The sequence below is a fragment of the Ambystoma mexicanum genome, chromosome 3q, assembly GCF_040938575.1.
Source record: "Ambystoma mexicanum isolate Mex_15411 chromosome 3q, UKY_AmexF1_1, whole genome shotgun sequence".
In the NCBI taxonomy this organism is placed as follows: domain Eukaryota; kingdom Metazoa; phylum Chordata; class Amphibia; order Caudata; family Ambystomatidae; genus Ambystoma; species Ambystoma mexicanum.
This window is the reverse complement of record NC_090926.1, coordinates 1,211,783,146-1,211,801,314: the sequence shown is the minus strand read 5'-3', so window position 1 is coordinate 1,211,801,314 and position 18,169 is coordinate 1,211,783,146. Positions and strand designations below refer to the sequence as shown.

General features: G+C 45.9%; 1 long non-coding RNA gene across 1 annotated transcript in view; it reads left to right on the top strand.

Annotated features, from left to right (window-relative positions):
- LOC138581977 (uncharacterized) overlaps positions 1 to 18,169 on the top strand; it is a 1,316,379-nt gene that overhangs the window by 680,412 nt on the left and 617,798 nt on the right. Inside the window, exon 3 of the long non-coding RNA XR_011304915.1 lies at positions 12,067 to 12,162. This is a non-coding gene — a long non-coding RNA (uncharacterized lncRNA). The remainder of the gene's footprint in view (positions 1 to 12,066; positions 12,163 to 18,169) is intronic.

The following is an 18,169-nucleotide window of genomic DNA, read 5'->3' as shown; positions in this document are numbered from 1 at the left end:
GGACATGCTGGTCTCATGCACACACATCACCGGAGGGTCATGCATCTGGGCCCGTATACCCCCAGACACAGTGGATACAAGGATGATTAGGCTGTATCAGTGAATAAACACATCGTCATGGACATGTGTCATGCATCCATGGCGCACACACTGCTGAGACACACGGACATGTACACCATGCATGCCCATGACAGCAGCACCCATCTCTCACACCACAAACATGTCCAAGTACAGACACAGGCATGCATACATGTGTGCATTCCGCATGCTGCTCCGCATGATGCATTGTAACACATACACCATCCATGTGTGTCACGCCTGACTGGACTCACATGCGGCACCATCATGTCCCTGCACACACACATCCAAACATGACCCATGTCACACATGCAGCCAAGTAGCTAACTACCAGCACACTGCAAAATGCCCTTTTTTAAACGTGAATGCATGGGCACTTAATGCTTGACTCCAGATGGGCCTGCATCCTGAGGATCTGGTGGTGAAGCACTGGGCGAATGCGCTCCAGGACCCTCATCTGCTGGGTGGTAAGCTGGCCCCGGCCCCCACTGCATCCGCTGCTTCCAAGAGGCGCCAGCCCTTCTGGAGAGTCCTGGACTTGTAGTCCTCCCAGCGCTTCTGGACGTGTTTGATGTCGCCGGGTGCCACCCCCTCCGCCTTGATGGCACCCAATATGTCCTTCCAGGTCCTCTTCCGTCCTTCCTTGTTGGCGCGCAATGGTGTGAAGAGGGCATCATAATGCCCCAGAACTATGCTCCACCAGGATACCAACTTCCTTTTCACTGAAGCTGGTAGCCCTCTGCCTCTCTGCTGGGGGATTGCCACTGGTGCCAGAAGGTGTTGTGTCGGACATGGAAACCCCTGAGGCAGGTGTGGGTGGGCAACTGGGTCCTGGGGCTGGGCTGTGGAGTGATGGAACACCAGTCGGGAGTCTTCTGTTCCAGCAGGGGTGGTCACAGCAACTGGACCCCTGCAGATGGCAGATGTACAGGCACCAAATGGCAGGGCACGGTGGCAGCAGGCAGATAGCTCGTGGGAGGCTGCTTGGGGTTCTGGGGGGCAGTAATTCGTCCTTCTGGGCAGAAGCGTGGTCTTCCGTGTGTTGTTGCGTGGCCAGCTTGATACGGAGTGATTTGGCACGTGAAAAACGGCACGTTTGCGTGAATTCCGAGGAAAGGCCCTTAGCGCGTAAGCGCGTCGGTGATGCAATGTGCACGCAGGCGTTTCCCTCGGAACGGGTTGAAGGCCCCACGTGGGTTTCCGTTGCTCTCTACGTGCTTTTCGTGGAAAGAGGTGTGTGTGTTTTCCTGACGTTGGGGTTCACACACGATTAGTTCACAGTGGCTACAGTGCGTACTTCTTCTTTTGGCGTGGGTGTTGGCTACGTGTTCTTCTTCTACATGCAAGGCAGATGGTGAGTCGCACATGCTATTTTTCCTACTGCGGGTGTCCCTGTTAGTCGCGTACCCTTTTTTTTCGGGCATACTAGCCTACGTGTTGATCACGTATGCATTTTTTGTGTTCCTGGCTGCCACAGCGTACTGCATGTGTTTTTTTACATGCACGTGGGCTAATGGGGTCGCGTATCTCTTTTTCTTGCTTTTTTGGAATGCCTGAGCGTTGGGTGCACGTCATTTCTCCTAGAGGGCCACAGAATGGGACATTCATCATAGGTGTATATACGTGTTTGTTGTTTGCGCGCACTTTTATAATGCGCAGGGACGCGACCGCCTGCCTTCGTGTGTTTAGGCCTGTGTGTGTCTTCAGCCGTGCGCGGGTTTCCCCTGTTCAATTCCATGAATACGTGTTGTTAGCGCGCGTGTGGGCGTTGCGAGGATTTAGCTATGGTATTTCCCCCGTAACGCCCACATTTTCATGCATTGTTCCCCATTCCACGTGTTCCGCCCCCTTTTGTTGTGTGCGCTCCACGTTGTGTGCTTTCATTGTGCGCGTCGTGCACAGCGTTTAGTGATGTGTGCACCCGTGTGCGCCACCCGCGGATTTGGCACACATCCCGGGGAAAACATCTGCAGCGCATTCCATGAATCGACAAACGGCTGTGTGCACGGCTTTAGCATGCGTGCACTGCAATTTTCACGCTTGCCCTCCCCTTTTCAGCACACATTAATTCCATGAATTACCATGTAGATTGCCCGGTGTGTGTTTTTTAGATAGAAATGCTGTCTTTTGTGTAAGAGTGAGATGTATAACTAAAGTAAATAGCTAAGGGAGGTGACTGCAGTGAAAAGGCGGGGAATGTGAAAGGACCTTTCCTGCTATCTCCCTGTGTATGTACAGGAAAGGTCCTGCCGCATTCCCCGACACAAGTTAGCGGCACATTTAGAGATCAGAATGTATAGACCCCTAAGATAGGTCTTCATAGAGAATAACAATTCTTTTAGCTCTTCACTTAGAGTAAACATTTCTTCTTTTTTTAAAAGGGACTTGTTTCAGCCCACAGTACTGGCCAATAAAGTAATCATTGTCATAATACTGTTGACAACTATCCTACTCCATATTTTTAACACTGCACACGAGTAAGGTTTCACGTTGGTTCTCTTGTCTCACACATAATCATGTACGATGAAACTGGGACTGAAGTCAACCATGAGAGAACCGAAATGAAAATATACTTCGTCCTTTCTTACTCTATCCACTTTTAGATAGGTGGCACAGAGATAGAATTGTAGTTAGGGAGGGAGCGATAGAACCTTCTCTATCCTCTTTGCATTCTGTCCTAAATAGTTTCTTAGATTTATACCAAAAATTGTTCAGTACCCAGGTTCAATTCCCCAAAAACATTTTTATTTCCTCAGAGAGATAAGACAGAAAGAAATCCAGCCCTGCCTGCCACCCTCTCTCCTTCAGATACATTTGAAAGGATTAATCATGATAGTTTATAGCCCCTTTTTCTTTTGTGTTACCAAATATTGCTGGGGCAAAACCCTTGTGGAATCACTGTTAAGCAACTTTACCTCTCCTCTTTCTGTTTCATCCGCAGAAGGTAACACCAGGCACCCTGTTATGATTCTCCTAGAAGCAGTAGTCATCAAGAAAGACAGGGTGGTTCTCTCAGGCACTGATAAGGAAGGCAGAGAGTGGCACACAGATTTGGCCATTGATCCGACCTTATCTCTAAGGAAAGTGCCCGATGAACAATTGTTCCAAGACACCAAAGACACAAGGGAGATGGTGTCTGAGATTGGGGTGCCTTGCCAGATAGCTATAGAGCAAAGGGAAGTACCACAGACCATATTCATCATTAGAAGTACATCGCCACATTGGAAGGAGGATTTGGGGAAAGTGCTGGATCATTTATGGACCAAAAATCCTCATGATTTGGGGCTGTTAAAGAGTGTTGGGGCAGTGCAAATAAAATTGAAACCTGGTGCGATATTACCACGGGTAAAGCAGTACCCCATGTCTGAAGAGGCGGACGAGGGAATTTACGAGACGGTTATGGTGAGTTGAAACAAGGGATAATACAACCTTCTATGTCCCCATGTAACACGGCCATCTACCCTGTGAAGAAAGTGAAGGGGTCCAGTTGGAAGATAGTCACCCTACTTGCAGGGAATGGGTACAAAGTGGACAAAGAAAAATTGCAGTACACGCAGACAGATGGAGTATATTTGGGGCAAGTGATATCGCCTGCAGGAAGAAAGGTAATGTCTGAGAGGGCCACTGCAATTCAAAATAGGCCTCAGCCGGTCACAGTGGGCCAAATGCAGCAGTTTTTGGGACTCTGTAACTATTGTAGAACATTGGTATTTGACTACTCTAGTTACGGGAGGCCCTTACTGCAGGGACCTAAGGAAGTACAGAAGGTGAATGGTTCGATAGAATGGTCCAAAGAAATGGTGACTTGCTTTTGGGAACTGCAGGCTGCGATCAGCAATGCTTCGGTCTTGGTGACCCTGAATTACAAGAAACCATTTTACCTGTTTTCTCATTGAAATGGGCAGGTGATGATAATGGTCCTAAAACAGCAAACATTGCTATGCCATAAACCTATAGCATACACTAGCTGCCTCTTAGTCCCAGTAATGCAGGGACAATTCCCTTGTGAGCAAGCTTTACAGGCATCAGGTTTTGCAATTCAAAAATCTTCAACCACTACCGTGGGTTGGGGAGGCCCCAACTCCTCCCGTGTCCCAAAGGAGTATGAGGCACACACAAGAGCAAAGAGTTACTGCTGTTTATTGCACAAAACAGACAGGGACAGGTTCTCGGATCACAGGTACCCAGGAAAACGTCTCATTCGTGATGGGCTCGCAGGCCCTTTTTCTAGCCGGGTGACGTGACTACGTGCATTATCTGGGAAAACTAGCCCCTAAACATAACGCTATCTCGGGTTGGCTCCCCGAGTGGTAGGGTCCGTATAGACCCATATAGAAGAAAAGGTTATTGGTAGAGAAGGGGTCAGGTGGTATGCTTGGGTCGTCCCTAATAGTTGCTACATAAGAATTGTTACAAGGGAAAGGTTAGTGATTGGCTAAACTACAGTGGCGTCAGTGGTTAGCCCTTCATATTCTGATTGGCTTGCCCGCAAGCCCCCAAGCCTGGGACCATCGCTGTTCCCAGCTCGCGGTGTACATGGTGCTGACAACACTGTATGACTATGAGTCAGTGGCGGACAATGGACAGGTCTGACTACTGGTTGTTGTGTGTCCCTTTCCCATCGCTGTCAGTGTCCAACTTGTCACTTCGTTGTTGCAGTCTGTGTCCCAGATGTGAGACCCCAGAGCTTCTCTGGTCCTTGAGGCTTGGCATCGTATCAGGTCGGCCTGGTCACGTGTTCAAACACCGTGGCTGGAGCAGAATTACGGGTATTTGATTTGTATTTCGGCTCTGAGGAGTGTTTAGCAGTAGCAGGTGTAACATTGGCATGCGGAGCGCAGTGTGTAATTTGTAACTTTGTGGCCTTGGCTGTGGGACTCTCGTCAGGGTTTGTTCTGCATGATCAGCATCTTGCAGCTTCGTCTGAGCTGCTGCATCCTGGGGACTCTGGTTTTCAGCCTACATTGGCCTAGCTCATGGGTGGCGGCATACAGTCCATAATACGGGGGTCGCGAGGGGCGACATGGGTTCTTATGCATTAGTCCATATACAGGGCTACATCTTCATGGTTTTAGTAGCAATGAAGCATCTGCCAGCATATACACAAGCTCTTCTGGCGTCTTGCGTTTCTGCGGTGCTGTAGTTGGCCTATGTGAAAAATAACAACGATGCATATGTGAGTGTGAGTGGTGCTCTACGTCATAGCACTGAGTATGTTCTTTGTGTGGGCTGGTGTGTGTCTGATCCATGTGCTTGGTGGCACGTGTGTTCTTGTCTGCTAGCTATGTCATCATGGCATCTCTAATGATGGTGATATTTGTGGGTGATGCCTAATCAAGTTGATCCATATGGTCGGTCTCAGCTTCACCCGAGGTCCCAGCACGTGGTTGGGATGACACGCAGCTGGTCTGGGTGTGCGGGGCATGGCCACGGTGGATCTTGACGCTCGGGGCGGTAGTGAGCGGGTCGAACTCCTCCCGTGGTGGGTGTTTAGGCTGTGACATCATAGGCAATGGTCTGGACGAGAATCGGGGGAAGGAATCGTCCCATTTTCCTTCTTCAAAAGATTCTTAGGCTATGAGGTTATTTTATCGAATGCATCGATACATCCCATACGGTGGCACCTATCAATCCTACAACATTTGTAGATGAGCAATGAAACCTGATGACATTGTCCGCGATTGTGCAACATATGAGGGTGAAGAGGAAGAGAGGATGAATGTCAAGAATGATGCTTTGGAGGAAGGTGAAGTACTTTTTGTTCATGGTTCCTCAAAAATGAATCAGGACACTGGTGAGAGGTATACAGGTGCAGTCGTTATGGGCCTTGTGGATGGGAAATACCATATCAGACTGAAGAAATGGTTTCCTTCGCATTATTCCACGCAACCAGCGGAACTAGTGGCATTTACAGAAGTGCTAGGTATTAGTAAGGGGAAGGCAGTCTCTATTTATTCTGACTCTGCGTATGTCACCTCCACTGTACATTCAGGCTTGTCAAGGTTGCAGGGCAGAAGGTGTAGGAGATCTGACTGGGCCGCTGTCCAGCATGCTGCGCTGCTACCCAGATTAATCAGAGCGCTAACCCTGTTCACAGATGTAGGAATCGTAAAGTGCGCTGATCATACTAATCATACTAACACAACAGCACTTGGAAATGATGCCGTAGACAGGGCAGCAAAAGAAGCTGAATATTTGCCATTTACAGATTCCCAGAACATGAAAACCGCTTTCCAGCAGGTACAGTTGCCAGCTCCGTACACTGTAGTCACGTTGCTTCAAATTATAGAAATGCAAGGAAAAGCTCCTAAAGAGGAACAGGATCTTTGCGCATAGCGAGGATGTGCCCTCTCGCTCATGGTGTTGCTGTGGAGACAGGAGCTGGTGGGGAAGGTAGTAATGCCTGTAGAATTGTTTATTGTGGCTCTAGAGCAATTACATTACCATACTGGCATAGAATGATGGAAGTTGTGGTATAAAACATCTGCAGAGCCAAAGGTTGCAGACCCCTGTTCTAGATGCTGACCTGCCCTTGTTCCCTTAGGCTTGGCCGGTGGTCAAATCATTCTGTTTCTGTTTCTGCTGTTTTCTCTCAGTAACACTTTTTTTTTGAAAAAGAGAACAATGCGGCTGAAAACATTTCTATCATGTGGACTGGACCTCTGTAGTCCAGTAAATCCAAATCTTCTGAAGAGACAAATTATATGGCTACAATGTATGCAAAGAGCAGCTGCATGATTTACATGTTAGAGCTAAACTGTTTATAGGTAGTAACCTTAATTATAGGGCGCTGGTAGCCACCCTGATATGATATGATATTTATAATGCGCTTGTACACAAGTGTTTCTAGGCGCCACAAGACAAGGGAGGGGAGACAGAGGGAAGACAAGACAAGCGATCCTACTAGGCCTTGTGACATTCAGATCATGCAAGTGTGATAACATGAAGTATGGGGGAAGCGAGAGGGGGAAGTGCAGGGGAAGGGTAGGGGGGAGTGCCATCAGGGCAGTATGTCTCTGAGTAAGTGCAGCCAGAGCAGCGCGGCTCTGGATAAGGGCAAGGATGCGGGGGGCTGTAGGGGTTACAGTTACAGCCCCTATAGTTAAGGTGAGTGACATGAGCCATAGGAAATCTGAAAATTAGATTGCTAATATTTTTTGACTTGGTGGACACATCTCCCATGGTGCTTTGCAGCAGAGAGGCTTTTCAGAAATAAAACTGGCTTTTTTGTTTTGCTTGTAGGGAGCGATTTCCCCGATAAGTGCAAACAAACCAATTTGGAAGATGAAAAAGGATGAAATTGCATCAGGCTAGAGGTAGGGAGGGGGAAAGAGGACATCATGTGAAGTTGGGTTCTTGGGGGTTGTCTGGGGAGCAAGTTACAGTTCGGAAATTTTATTATCACCACCCTATCGTTAAGGTGAGTTACATGAGCCATAGGAAATCCGAAAATTCTATTGCTAATAACTTTTGACTCGGGGGATGGATTTGGATGACATTTTCCAAACAAAAGGTAAGTCACAGCCCCCCCAGACAGGAAATAATGGGAAAGTTTTGTTAAGAAATGAAAACGTTATTAAGAAAGCAAAAAAACACTGTTTTCATCCTACCCCAAATGCCAATTTTATGAAGCTGAAATCACAAAAAAACACTGGATGGAATTGGACCAAATAAGAAACAACTTGTGCATGAAGCGTTGACTTTATTATTCGATGCGAGTGATTACTGCGGTAATATTGAATGCGAAAATGAAATGTGCATAAAAAGCTATTTGGAGGAGGAAAATGGATGAAATCGCTTCAGACTAGAGGTTTAGAGGGGGAACAACGACATCATGTGAAGGTGAGGAGTTGGGGGTGGTCTGGGGAGCAAACTACAGTTCAGACATTTTCACAATATCAGGGTAATACTGGGGGAATCCCGTGAAATTACTGCGGCTACAAAGGAAGATGTGATCGGGAATGAAGCGGCGTAACACGAAATGAAGAGTGATAGGAGGTAATGGAAGAGGGCTATGGAGGGAAAAAACAATGGAGGGAAGTGTGGGGAAGTGGAACGGGGCACTTGGTGAGCGGCGGTAAGGGCAGGGAGGAGTTTTAGATATTTCAAGCATTTTCGCAATGCTGCAGGAATACCGGTGGCATGATTAGCTCATTGCCACTGCATGTGTAGTTTGTCAACATTTTCGCAGGAATTGGGAAAAAGTCAAAACAACGTTAGTTTTTGTACAGCTACAGTGATCACATCTACTGGGCAGAGGGTATTGGGTCCATGTGCCAACAGTCATGGTTAGTGGATCTAAAGAAACCTATTGGTGCAACATGTACAGTGGCCACAGGTTAAGGTTGAAAGAAACAAGTGCAGACTAAAATGAACTGTGTAATTATGACATATGTACATATTTGGTATGTACTAAAGCAGAGTTGTCATATTTCAAAACACAATGGGCCTCATTCCGAGATTGGAGGTAGCCATGGTGCTATACAGAGGTACATTGGGCATGATTAAAAGGTGGGAGTGTGGAAATGCCACATCCCTTTGGAGCGTGAGGATGGGGTTTACTCTCTCCTTGCCATGGACGCGGTGTGGCAAGCCATTTTCGGATGAAGAGGTAAAGAATTAAAGAGGTAGAGAAGAAGATGCCTGGCTCATAGGGTTCAGATTTCTTCCACCACATGACTGCCATTCTTCCTGTTGAGTAAAACCTGCAGAGAGTGCTGTCCCACTTCTGTGATTTTGCGGTTCCCGTGACAGCTTCTGCATCATGCGGTTTATCATCATCGATCTCTGTTATGCACCCTTGCGCCTGCGACGGAGATCAGCAATGGCAGCTGCCACGGAAAAACATGGCCTCTGTCAGTGCAAGGGATTCATATGATTATGCATGCATTGTTCAGATAAGCAAAACACACACGCAATCCAGTCTGTACGAAGTCAGCTTCCCCGCAACATCAATATTCTCAAGCCGAGTTCCTCATGGAGCGGGGAAACCTACAGGGCGGATTTTGCATCAGGATTCCTCCCTCATGTGGGGAATCCAATCCAACAATGTGGAAAGCGCAGCCATTTTATTTCCCGTTCATTTCCCAGCATTAACACCATTCTGCATGTTCATCAGAATTGACCTTTTACTCCACACAAGAGCTTTTCTGAGTGAGATTTTATAGTACTAGTATATGACGTTACTCCTTCGCCCCTGTCACACCTGAAGAAGTCATGCTCTATGAAGGTCTCTTCCAGATAGGTCTCCCCTTGCTCATCCAGATCTATCAAGGACAACATTGGCTCTCTTCCTCCACACTCACTGATCTCTGCAACCACTCTTTCACCACTGGATCTTTCCCCTCCCCCTTCATGCACTCCCTTGTGCTCCCCCTCCTGAAAAGACCTTCAGCAGACGCTACCTGTGCAGCCAACTACCGCCCTATTTCAACCACCCACAGGTTGTACGTGACTGAGAACAATGTTCAGTGCATTTCACTTTGGTAGCATTAGCCTTTGATACATTCCAAACAGTGGTAAAGAAGTGCCACACCCATGATTCTCTCTGGGTGGCAGAGGTAGGCACTTAATATACCTATATCTTCTTAATCCTCTTCATTGTCTTTTGAAGTATTATGCTTCTCTCGTTGTGTAGGTCCTCCAGCTGGTGGTGGTGGTGGTGGTGGCTCTTGGGGAGGACGGATGGAGGGATGGAGGAGGCATAGCCATTATTGTAAAAAATAACCTAGCAATACAAATAGAAACACCCTTGCATACCAAATTGTGTGAATCCCTAACTGCCAAACTCCTAACATCATCCTCTCAATCCATCAACATTCACCTCATCTACAGACCGCCAGGCCCTATTGGAAACTTTGAGGAGGACATCTCCATGATCCTCTCAAACAACCTAAAAAAGTCATCACAAGCCATCTTACTAGGAGATCTGAACTTAGGTTTCAATGACCACAAAGACTTGCAAGCGACTAATATATCCAACGTCCTCACAGAACTTGGTTCACCCAAAGAATATCACAACCTACCCACGAGAAAGGCTGAACACTTGACTAGGTAGCTGACCACAATTGCAATATAACTATTACTGCTGTCAGCCCACAACTCTGGACCGACCATGCATCAATAGCATTCATCATAAATCCCAAAACCACCCAACCTCAGGAAAACATATTAGCTCCCTCTATGCCAACAAGAAATAAATAAAATATAACCACAGACAAACTCTCTGTCTACGGAGGGCTTTACTTGGGGGATTACCCCGAAGGACAAGGCTTGAAGAGGATGCAGGGATGTCCCGATCAACGACAGTGAGTGTCCCATACACTCGGCACTCTATCCCAAAAACAACATGACTTGATACCTTGCCACAGCATGTGTTTGAGACTATCTACCCTTTGAGATTTCCCCAGCAAATAGGTACATTGCATATGTGTGTCACTTGCAGTACACTTCAGTCTCAACTCGTGGTTAATTTAGTAGAGATGATTCTAGGTCTTTAAAGGCAGGAGAAATTGCCCCTGACAATAGGTACATTTAACTCATGTAAAATATAGTCGCTGATCCAATGTGAAGAAGACCCTGTTGCACGCCTTATGCAGAGAGATAGAAAATACCTGTAACTTGATACATTTATGTGAATGCTTAAGAGGCTTATTAGACTTTTATAATATCCTAATGCTTCACGCTTCTGAATGGTCTTAATATACCTATTAAATGTGCTGATTCTTATTAAATACATTCAATACATTGATAAACATATGGAGATAATTAGGCACATGTCTACCTGAAATGTTTCAAGTTTTGCAAAACATAAGCTCCCAACCACTTGGGAAACCTACATCTTAGAATGTACTAGTGTTTACATCATAATCAGAGATTTGTTAGTGAACCCTGTTAAAATGTCACTCTGACTTTACCGTCTTAGGTTTTCAGAAAAACACAAAAATCAAATTTAACCAAACTTGCTTCCGAAAACCAAAAATACAGTGTTTGGCATTTGGACTGAAAAGCTTAACTGGTACTTTTTCTATTATATGTGTTTTGGAAATCAAGAGAGAGGATATTAGGAAGATGTAAAGACAAAGCGTAATCCAGGATGATCACATATGAGATGCTGATATTGAATAATCTTCAAAATGCCAGGCCTTAAATGTTTATTTGATTATTGGTCTTCTGCATCCATTGCAGTTATATTATCATCACACAGCTCCCAGGCCTCCTTCACGATGACATCTGGTAATCTTCTCTGATATTACATTAGCCATCTTTGCATCACAAGTATTGGCGAGAACAGGTAAAGCAATCCCCTGGTCTGGTGATGCTTCATCGAGTCTCAGCTACTAATATGAGGACTTGATGGACTGTATTTCTGAGCTTCACAATATTGAACTTGCTTAGAAAAGCACCCTTGTTTCCCGAAAAATAAAAGGTTCATGAAGAAGAATTGGCAATGATTGATGAGCACAGGGCAAAATCCAAATAAATAATTTTAAATATGTGTTTAAGCTTATGTAAGATATGTTATCCTGTTGTTTGCAAATATACCTCACATTTTAAAGGCAGACTTTGTAGGATGTGTCATCAACGGTATATGGGGTCAGGAACAAGACTACCATAGCGAAGTACAATATTGATATTGATGGCTAGTTTGTTCATTTGAATTCGTCACACCTGTGCACTGTTCGTGTGTACAACATAGATTTAAAAACAAGCCTACCAGTATTGGGGAACTTTATTTGGGGCACATTGTAAACAATTCTCATGGGCAAATGGGATCATTTTAAAATTAAAACGTAGCAGGTTCAGCTTCCGAATCAAGCTTTCAGCAGCGACGCCCTGGAATCACTTAATTGATGAACTAAGAGCTCCAAGACTTGAGAGAAAGAACTGCAAACCTTCAATGGCTGACACTGGGCTCCTTCTTGAATGTTTCTAATACACAGTATTTGAGTATTTCTTCTTTATAATCTGCTGTTCTTTTCTTGACAGGACGAAATGAAAATACACAGACTTTCTGAGTAGAAGCTCTGTTGGCGAGGAACTCCACCAACTCTTTGAGCAGAAATCTTGTGTCTGTGCCGTCAAGTGAGTACACATTTGTTTATGTGCTACTGTTTGTGTTCAACCAAGGTTTGCTTTTCAAATATTCTCGATACAACCTAAGAAGTAATCCCTGAGCAGCTCGGATGAAAAAGTAACATAAAACATATATCAACCTGACCTGTGATAATATGTAGCTGATATTGTATATCTAATCAAATTGGATGAGATACCCGAGTAGTCCTATCAGTCTTTACTGAATATTTAAATCGCTGCTACCTCCCAATAGCGATTTTGTTGACGCGGAGGGGCCTGATTCACAAAAGTGTGTTTCACTGAAAAACACTTTGTGAATCAGGCCCACAGCCCGTACTGCTTTATGGCCCGGTATTTGTGAAAAGTGTGTGTATTTAGATCTGATTCTTGTGCTGCATTAAAGAGAAATGCGCACACTTGTCCGTTACTGTCAGTGCAATAGTATTTCCGATAAAGATTCTTGCTTCATGGTGCTAACAGGCCAAAGGGTGATAGTAAAATCTTTAAGAGACATTTTATTAGATTATATCAATTCAATAGGCTTGTTTTGACTTCCTATGTATGCCTTTTGAACTGCACAATGTTATATTATCTTATTTGATATTTGTATAGCGCCTATGGCCAATGTTATCAATGGAGTTTCTCTTGTGAAAAACGTACAAGTTCTTCTTTGATGGTCCTAATTAAATCAAGTAGTGTACATTTTAAAGATTTTTATGATTTCCAATTAAAGTTTTTTTCAGCGGACACAAATACCAGCCGTGTACAGAAGAGGTTGCAGCAATGTCTGATATTGTCAGAGAGGCTTTGACGGCAGTTTTTATTTTTAGATTTCTGTTTGTAGTTGAATTTATGTGTCAAATTCGAATTCCTTATCCTCCTAGTCATTGTTTACTGCTATCTCTGTATCCCATCTGAAAAATTGCCATACACAATAAACCACAGGCCTCCAGCCGCCTTGCGTCCTGGCCGTAACGTTCACAAGAACCAGTCTGTTCAGCGGAAGCTTTAACTGACGAATGAAATAAAATGTTTACTAGAACATAATAATGATATCAGGATTTGACTTAAGCCATAGTGCTCAAGGCTGAGGGCGTTGCCGGAGATTTTAGCATCCACAGGCTTCACAGGAGTCAGTTAAGGGCTAATGTGGGTCTTCCAGTGAAGCGGAAAAGGGTAGGCTGTGCTTTGGTGCCATGGACATGTGGCACCGTGCACAAATAGAGTGACACACAGACACGGATGGAGCCAGTGCTTCCGTATGAGATAGAAAGGTACGCTGGTGTCGGGTTGGGTGAGGGAGCGGATGGCAGCTTAGCGGCTAGGCAAAAAAAGGGACCTTGGCCGTGAAGCCAGCGGTGTGGGCTGCACTCCCAAATACCACAGATGTGGTATAATTCTCTTTATGTAATTTCTCAAATAGCTTTCTCAAAGAATTGTCGCTTAGTGGCTAGGAGCAGTGTGGGGAGAGTTGATGCCTATGGAGGGAGCAGACACTCCATCCCTGTTTGTGAAAAGCTTTGCACAAGGGAGCCTTCCGCTTGGGCCAGCCATGCAGTGCAAAGATTTTAAGTGAATACTACATAATAATGCCTGGAATTAACTTGACATCTGCATTCCTGATTGGCTGATCCAGTTGGAATATTCTACAAAGTCTTCTAAATGGCATTTCATGCAGAATTACCGCTGATGTTACTATATGCATGAATGGTACTAAATTTGCTACCCTAGAAATTATGTTGGAATGAGTCAACCCTGCCGAGGATTTTAACTCGTGCCTTGCAGGGGACCTCATGTTTCCGGAGCATGCGACCCCATATGATTTATTCTCTCTTACTTATAAGTGTCCCATCGCATCACTAAACATACGGTCTGTCATACTTCCAAACCACTGTGCATGATGTGTTGGTCTATGCCAGCTCTGGCTCATTGATGGAAAAGCCTCTTTAGCTATGGCCACCTTGTGCCTCTACCCTGCACCCAACACCCATGTGTTGAAGATGCCCCCCATGTCACCACACTAGCCCTGTGCATGGGCACACCAGTGGCCCCTTTATGTGGCACCCCTAATCCTCACAATAGACTGCTATGTCCTGGTTGATACCTACCCCAGAAACATGCTCCCCTGTGACCTCAGCCCCTCCCAGGTCCAAACCCTCCCTATCTATGGTCAGCTCTGGTGTATAACACTTCCGGCCCTTCACAGTGGGTCCCGCCTCCTCTCCTCCTTTACCTCTGCAGCAGGTTCTGTTACGAAGTGACTCCCAGCCTTCTTAGGTTAACTTGCCAGGTTTATTAACAGCTTCATAAGTATCTTTACAGGCAGTCATTTAAGTTACTTTCCAGTTACATATATAGGACAATAAAAGACACTGGCAGCCCATCACCCAGGCCTCTGCTGACCACCTGACCAGGTTAGAACATTCACCATGCATTCCATCACTCAGGCATAAACACTCCACATGACATCACAACATTCTGCAAAGCCAAGCCATACAACACAACACATCTCCTCCCCTTACATTGCACATCACACTCAGTGAGGCGTTGCACAACACATCTCCCCTCTTCCAACAACAGCACAAGACATTACACAACACATCTCCATACACACCAACATAAACCAAACACACCGACTCACATCATCAGGGCTGGCAGGCAACGTGTGCTCTGACACTCTATCACTCACCTCATACCCGACGCACTGGCCAGGCACACCAGGTGCAAAAACTAATCACACTGTCTCACACCCGACCCTGATGAGGGTGAAAAGAGTCATGGAAGCACACACAGTACAGCTAAAAACAGACGCACCGCATGTGCAAGAGAATAGAAAAAGATAAAATTATTTGTGATAAGTGAACTTCAAAATCGGGGTAATGTTTGACCATGATATGCCTAATACTACAGACATGCCCATACCAAAACCGGTGCTACCACCCGTACTCACATACCCCTACACCTGCTGGGGGCGCTACCACCCAGATACCAACCAATCACCTTGCATGACTAACCTTAGTCACACTCCGACAATAGGTGGCGCTACCACCTCATACAGCACAGGTGGGATAACCATGCATAACCTAATTACAGTTACGCCCCGACAGAACTAGTGGAGCTACCACCATTAACCCACATACACCGTTGAACCATGCACGCCCCTACCACAGACACGCCCATACCTAACTGAATACATTGCTGAAAGTACCATCCAGCAACCGCATTTGGTAGGTCAAACATGCCGACGAGACACACTCACCATTGGCCAAACCACACTCATGTCATCTATGTAAGCACCATCCACTACCAGGAATGAAGTCACTCATAGCCACACCCATCCCCACCAGACCAACCCGTACATCACACAATATGTAATTCACCTTGAAATGTTCTATACATCTGCGCGTTAATGTGCAATTTTAACACACCATATATCATAAACATGAATACAGTTCATTGCATGGGTTTATACATACCAAATGTCATATTCGCCATAAGACAACATAAGGTATAAGACCCTATCCAAGTCCCATCCTAAAAGTCCATGCCGCTATTTAGCGATCTAAATGCTGAAAATGCTCAAAAAGTTACATCTACTCTCTAAAACATTAGATGTCACGAACCCGACCCAAATCCAATCATCAAAAGTCCATGCATTTAAACATGACCTAAAAGCTGCAAATCTTCCAATAAATTAGGTCTATGCACATCAACATATCCTCAACACTCCCATCCAGATCCATACCCCTGCATCACAATACCAGACAATATGTTAATCATTCATCGCTAAGAGCCCATGGCACCTGCTTGGTCCCCAAAAGTTGCAAAACCTCAAAAAGTAATATGCTGAGCCTTCGAAGAACAAACATCTTCCCATCTTTATTATCAGTTTTATCGCCACGTAGCATCCATGTGGAGAACACAGGCTATGACCAAGCCACTCCACACCGTTGTGTTTGCACGCTACAACAAGAAATTCTGATAGACCACACCACCAAGTAGCATACCATTGCCACACCGCCTAACCATGACCACAGCATACCTGACAAAGGATACTGTTCTTTAAGTTGATCATACGTAGCCAGCTTCTTGTTCCTCCCGTTACTGTGCGTGGCTTCTCTCAATAGTTGCAGCTGCGCGTCTCCACTTTACAGCGATGCACTACATGGCGATAAGATTCCTCTAAAGTACGCGCTGCGTCGCTCCTTTCCCACCGTCCGTTTTGACACAACTCACACTCAAGGTAGCTTTCCAGTGTCTCTGAACTTCGCCGTCAATCAAGAAATCACCATATTGCAGGTCTTCTTTCCACGTAGGAGCTCACACGAAGCAGAAAGTACCAAATCACCAAACTAAACCAAACCCCCAAGCCGACGTCCTTCGGTTCCCTTCTCTAATGTTCCAGTTCATCTCATCCAAAAAAGCTTAGAAACGCCGCGAACGGTCACAGCAGGCAACAAGTTCTGGAATCTGAGACATCACTCGCCTTCACCAACTCCCTCGGTAAGAACACTGACGTCCTCATTAGGAATCCAACCTTGGGGCAATCACGGCTTTCGCTTCTCCAACCGTCTGGCCGGGCCGTTCTCCGCTCGCATTAGCATTGAGAACGATAAGCACCACTGTAAACCATACATAGGCACCAGCCCATGCTGTACACTTGTTCCAGAAGCTTTAGGAGTACTTCCAGTTTTGTTTCTTAAAAGCTACAGCTCTGTCAAAGACAGGACATCAGCTTCACCACGTTGCTGATTTTACATTTACTGTACATTGCAGCTGCTATGTACAACTTCTCCCAGTCGATGACACTGTTCTCCCAGGAGCTTTTGACACAGCATTCCCTCGAGTTCATGGGACAGCTTCCCTTTCCAACCATTGTAAGCAGCTATCCACTCCATTATTGCTGGGTCTCAGCTTTTCCTTTAATCTTCTGGGACAACTCTTTCTCCAGCTCTTTTTCCAGCCCACTCCCACCCCCCCGTGAGTCAGTTCTCTTTCCAGCTTATTACCGGCTGATCCCGCTTTGTGGGGCCCACTTTCTTGCCGCCTTTGCCACCCTGGGTGATGGGCCTTACTTGTTTTGGGGGCAGTGTTGTCCTCTTGCCTTTCTTTCTGCACCCCCCAAAGCAGATTCTCCAGATTCTCCAGCTTAGTTCCTCCAGCACACAGGTTCCTTGTCAGTAAGACCAACTCGTCGCCAATGTTACGAAGTGACTCCCAGCCTTCTTAGGTTGACTTGCCAGGTTTATTAACAGCTTCATAAGTATCTTTACAGGCAGTCATTTAAGTTACTTTCCAGTTACATATATAGGACAATAAAAGACACTGGCAGCCCGTCGCCCAGGCCTCTGCTGACCACCTGGCCAGGTTAGAACATTCACCATGCATTCCATCACTCAGGCATAAACACTCCACATGACATCACAGCATTCATTCTGCAAAGTCAAGCCATACAACACAACAGGTTCATTTTACGGCGCACCCCAGAAAATACCAGGGGTAGCTGAAGTGACATCATGCAACCCTTGACCTCAGATGACATCACAGTAAGTAATGTCATTTGACCCAGCCTCCAAATGACGTCACGGGAAGTGATTGCACATGACCTTCAGATGCGTCTAACACCCGTGTTTCCAGGCGCTCTCATTTCATCCAGATATAAGTACCGGGGTACAGGGGGAGGCGTGATTTGTCCACCATTTGTCCGCGATCACTCAATCTCAGTCATTCTCTTCCCTGCTGCCCCTGGTCATAGCTCTCCTTCAGTTCCTGGGCCCTTTTTCACAAATATTGCAGCATGGCTGAAAATAGCACACCTGACTAGCATGTCCATAAGTGGCTGCTCCCTGGGTCCTCTTTGACTCTCTCACGCCAGGCATCGCTCAATCTGAGGCAGTCATTCTCTTCCCTGCAGCCCCTGGTTGTAGCCCCCCTTCCAGTCTTGGGCCCTTTTACATGTGCAGCTTCCAGAAGTTCCCCCAACAAAGCATTGCCTCCTGTTGGAGCAAATTATTCA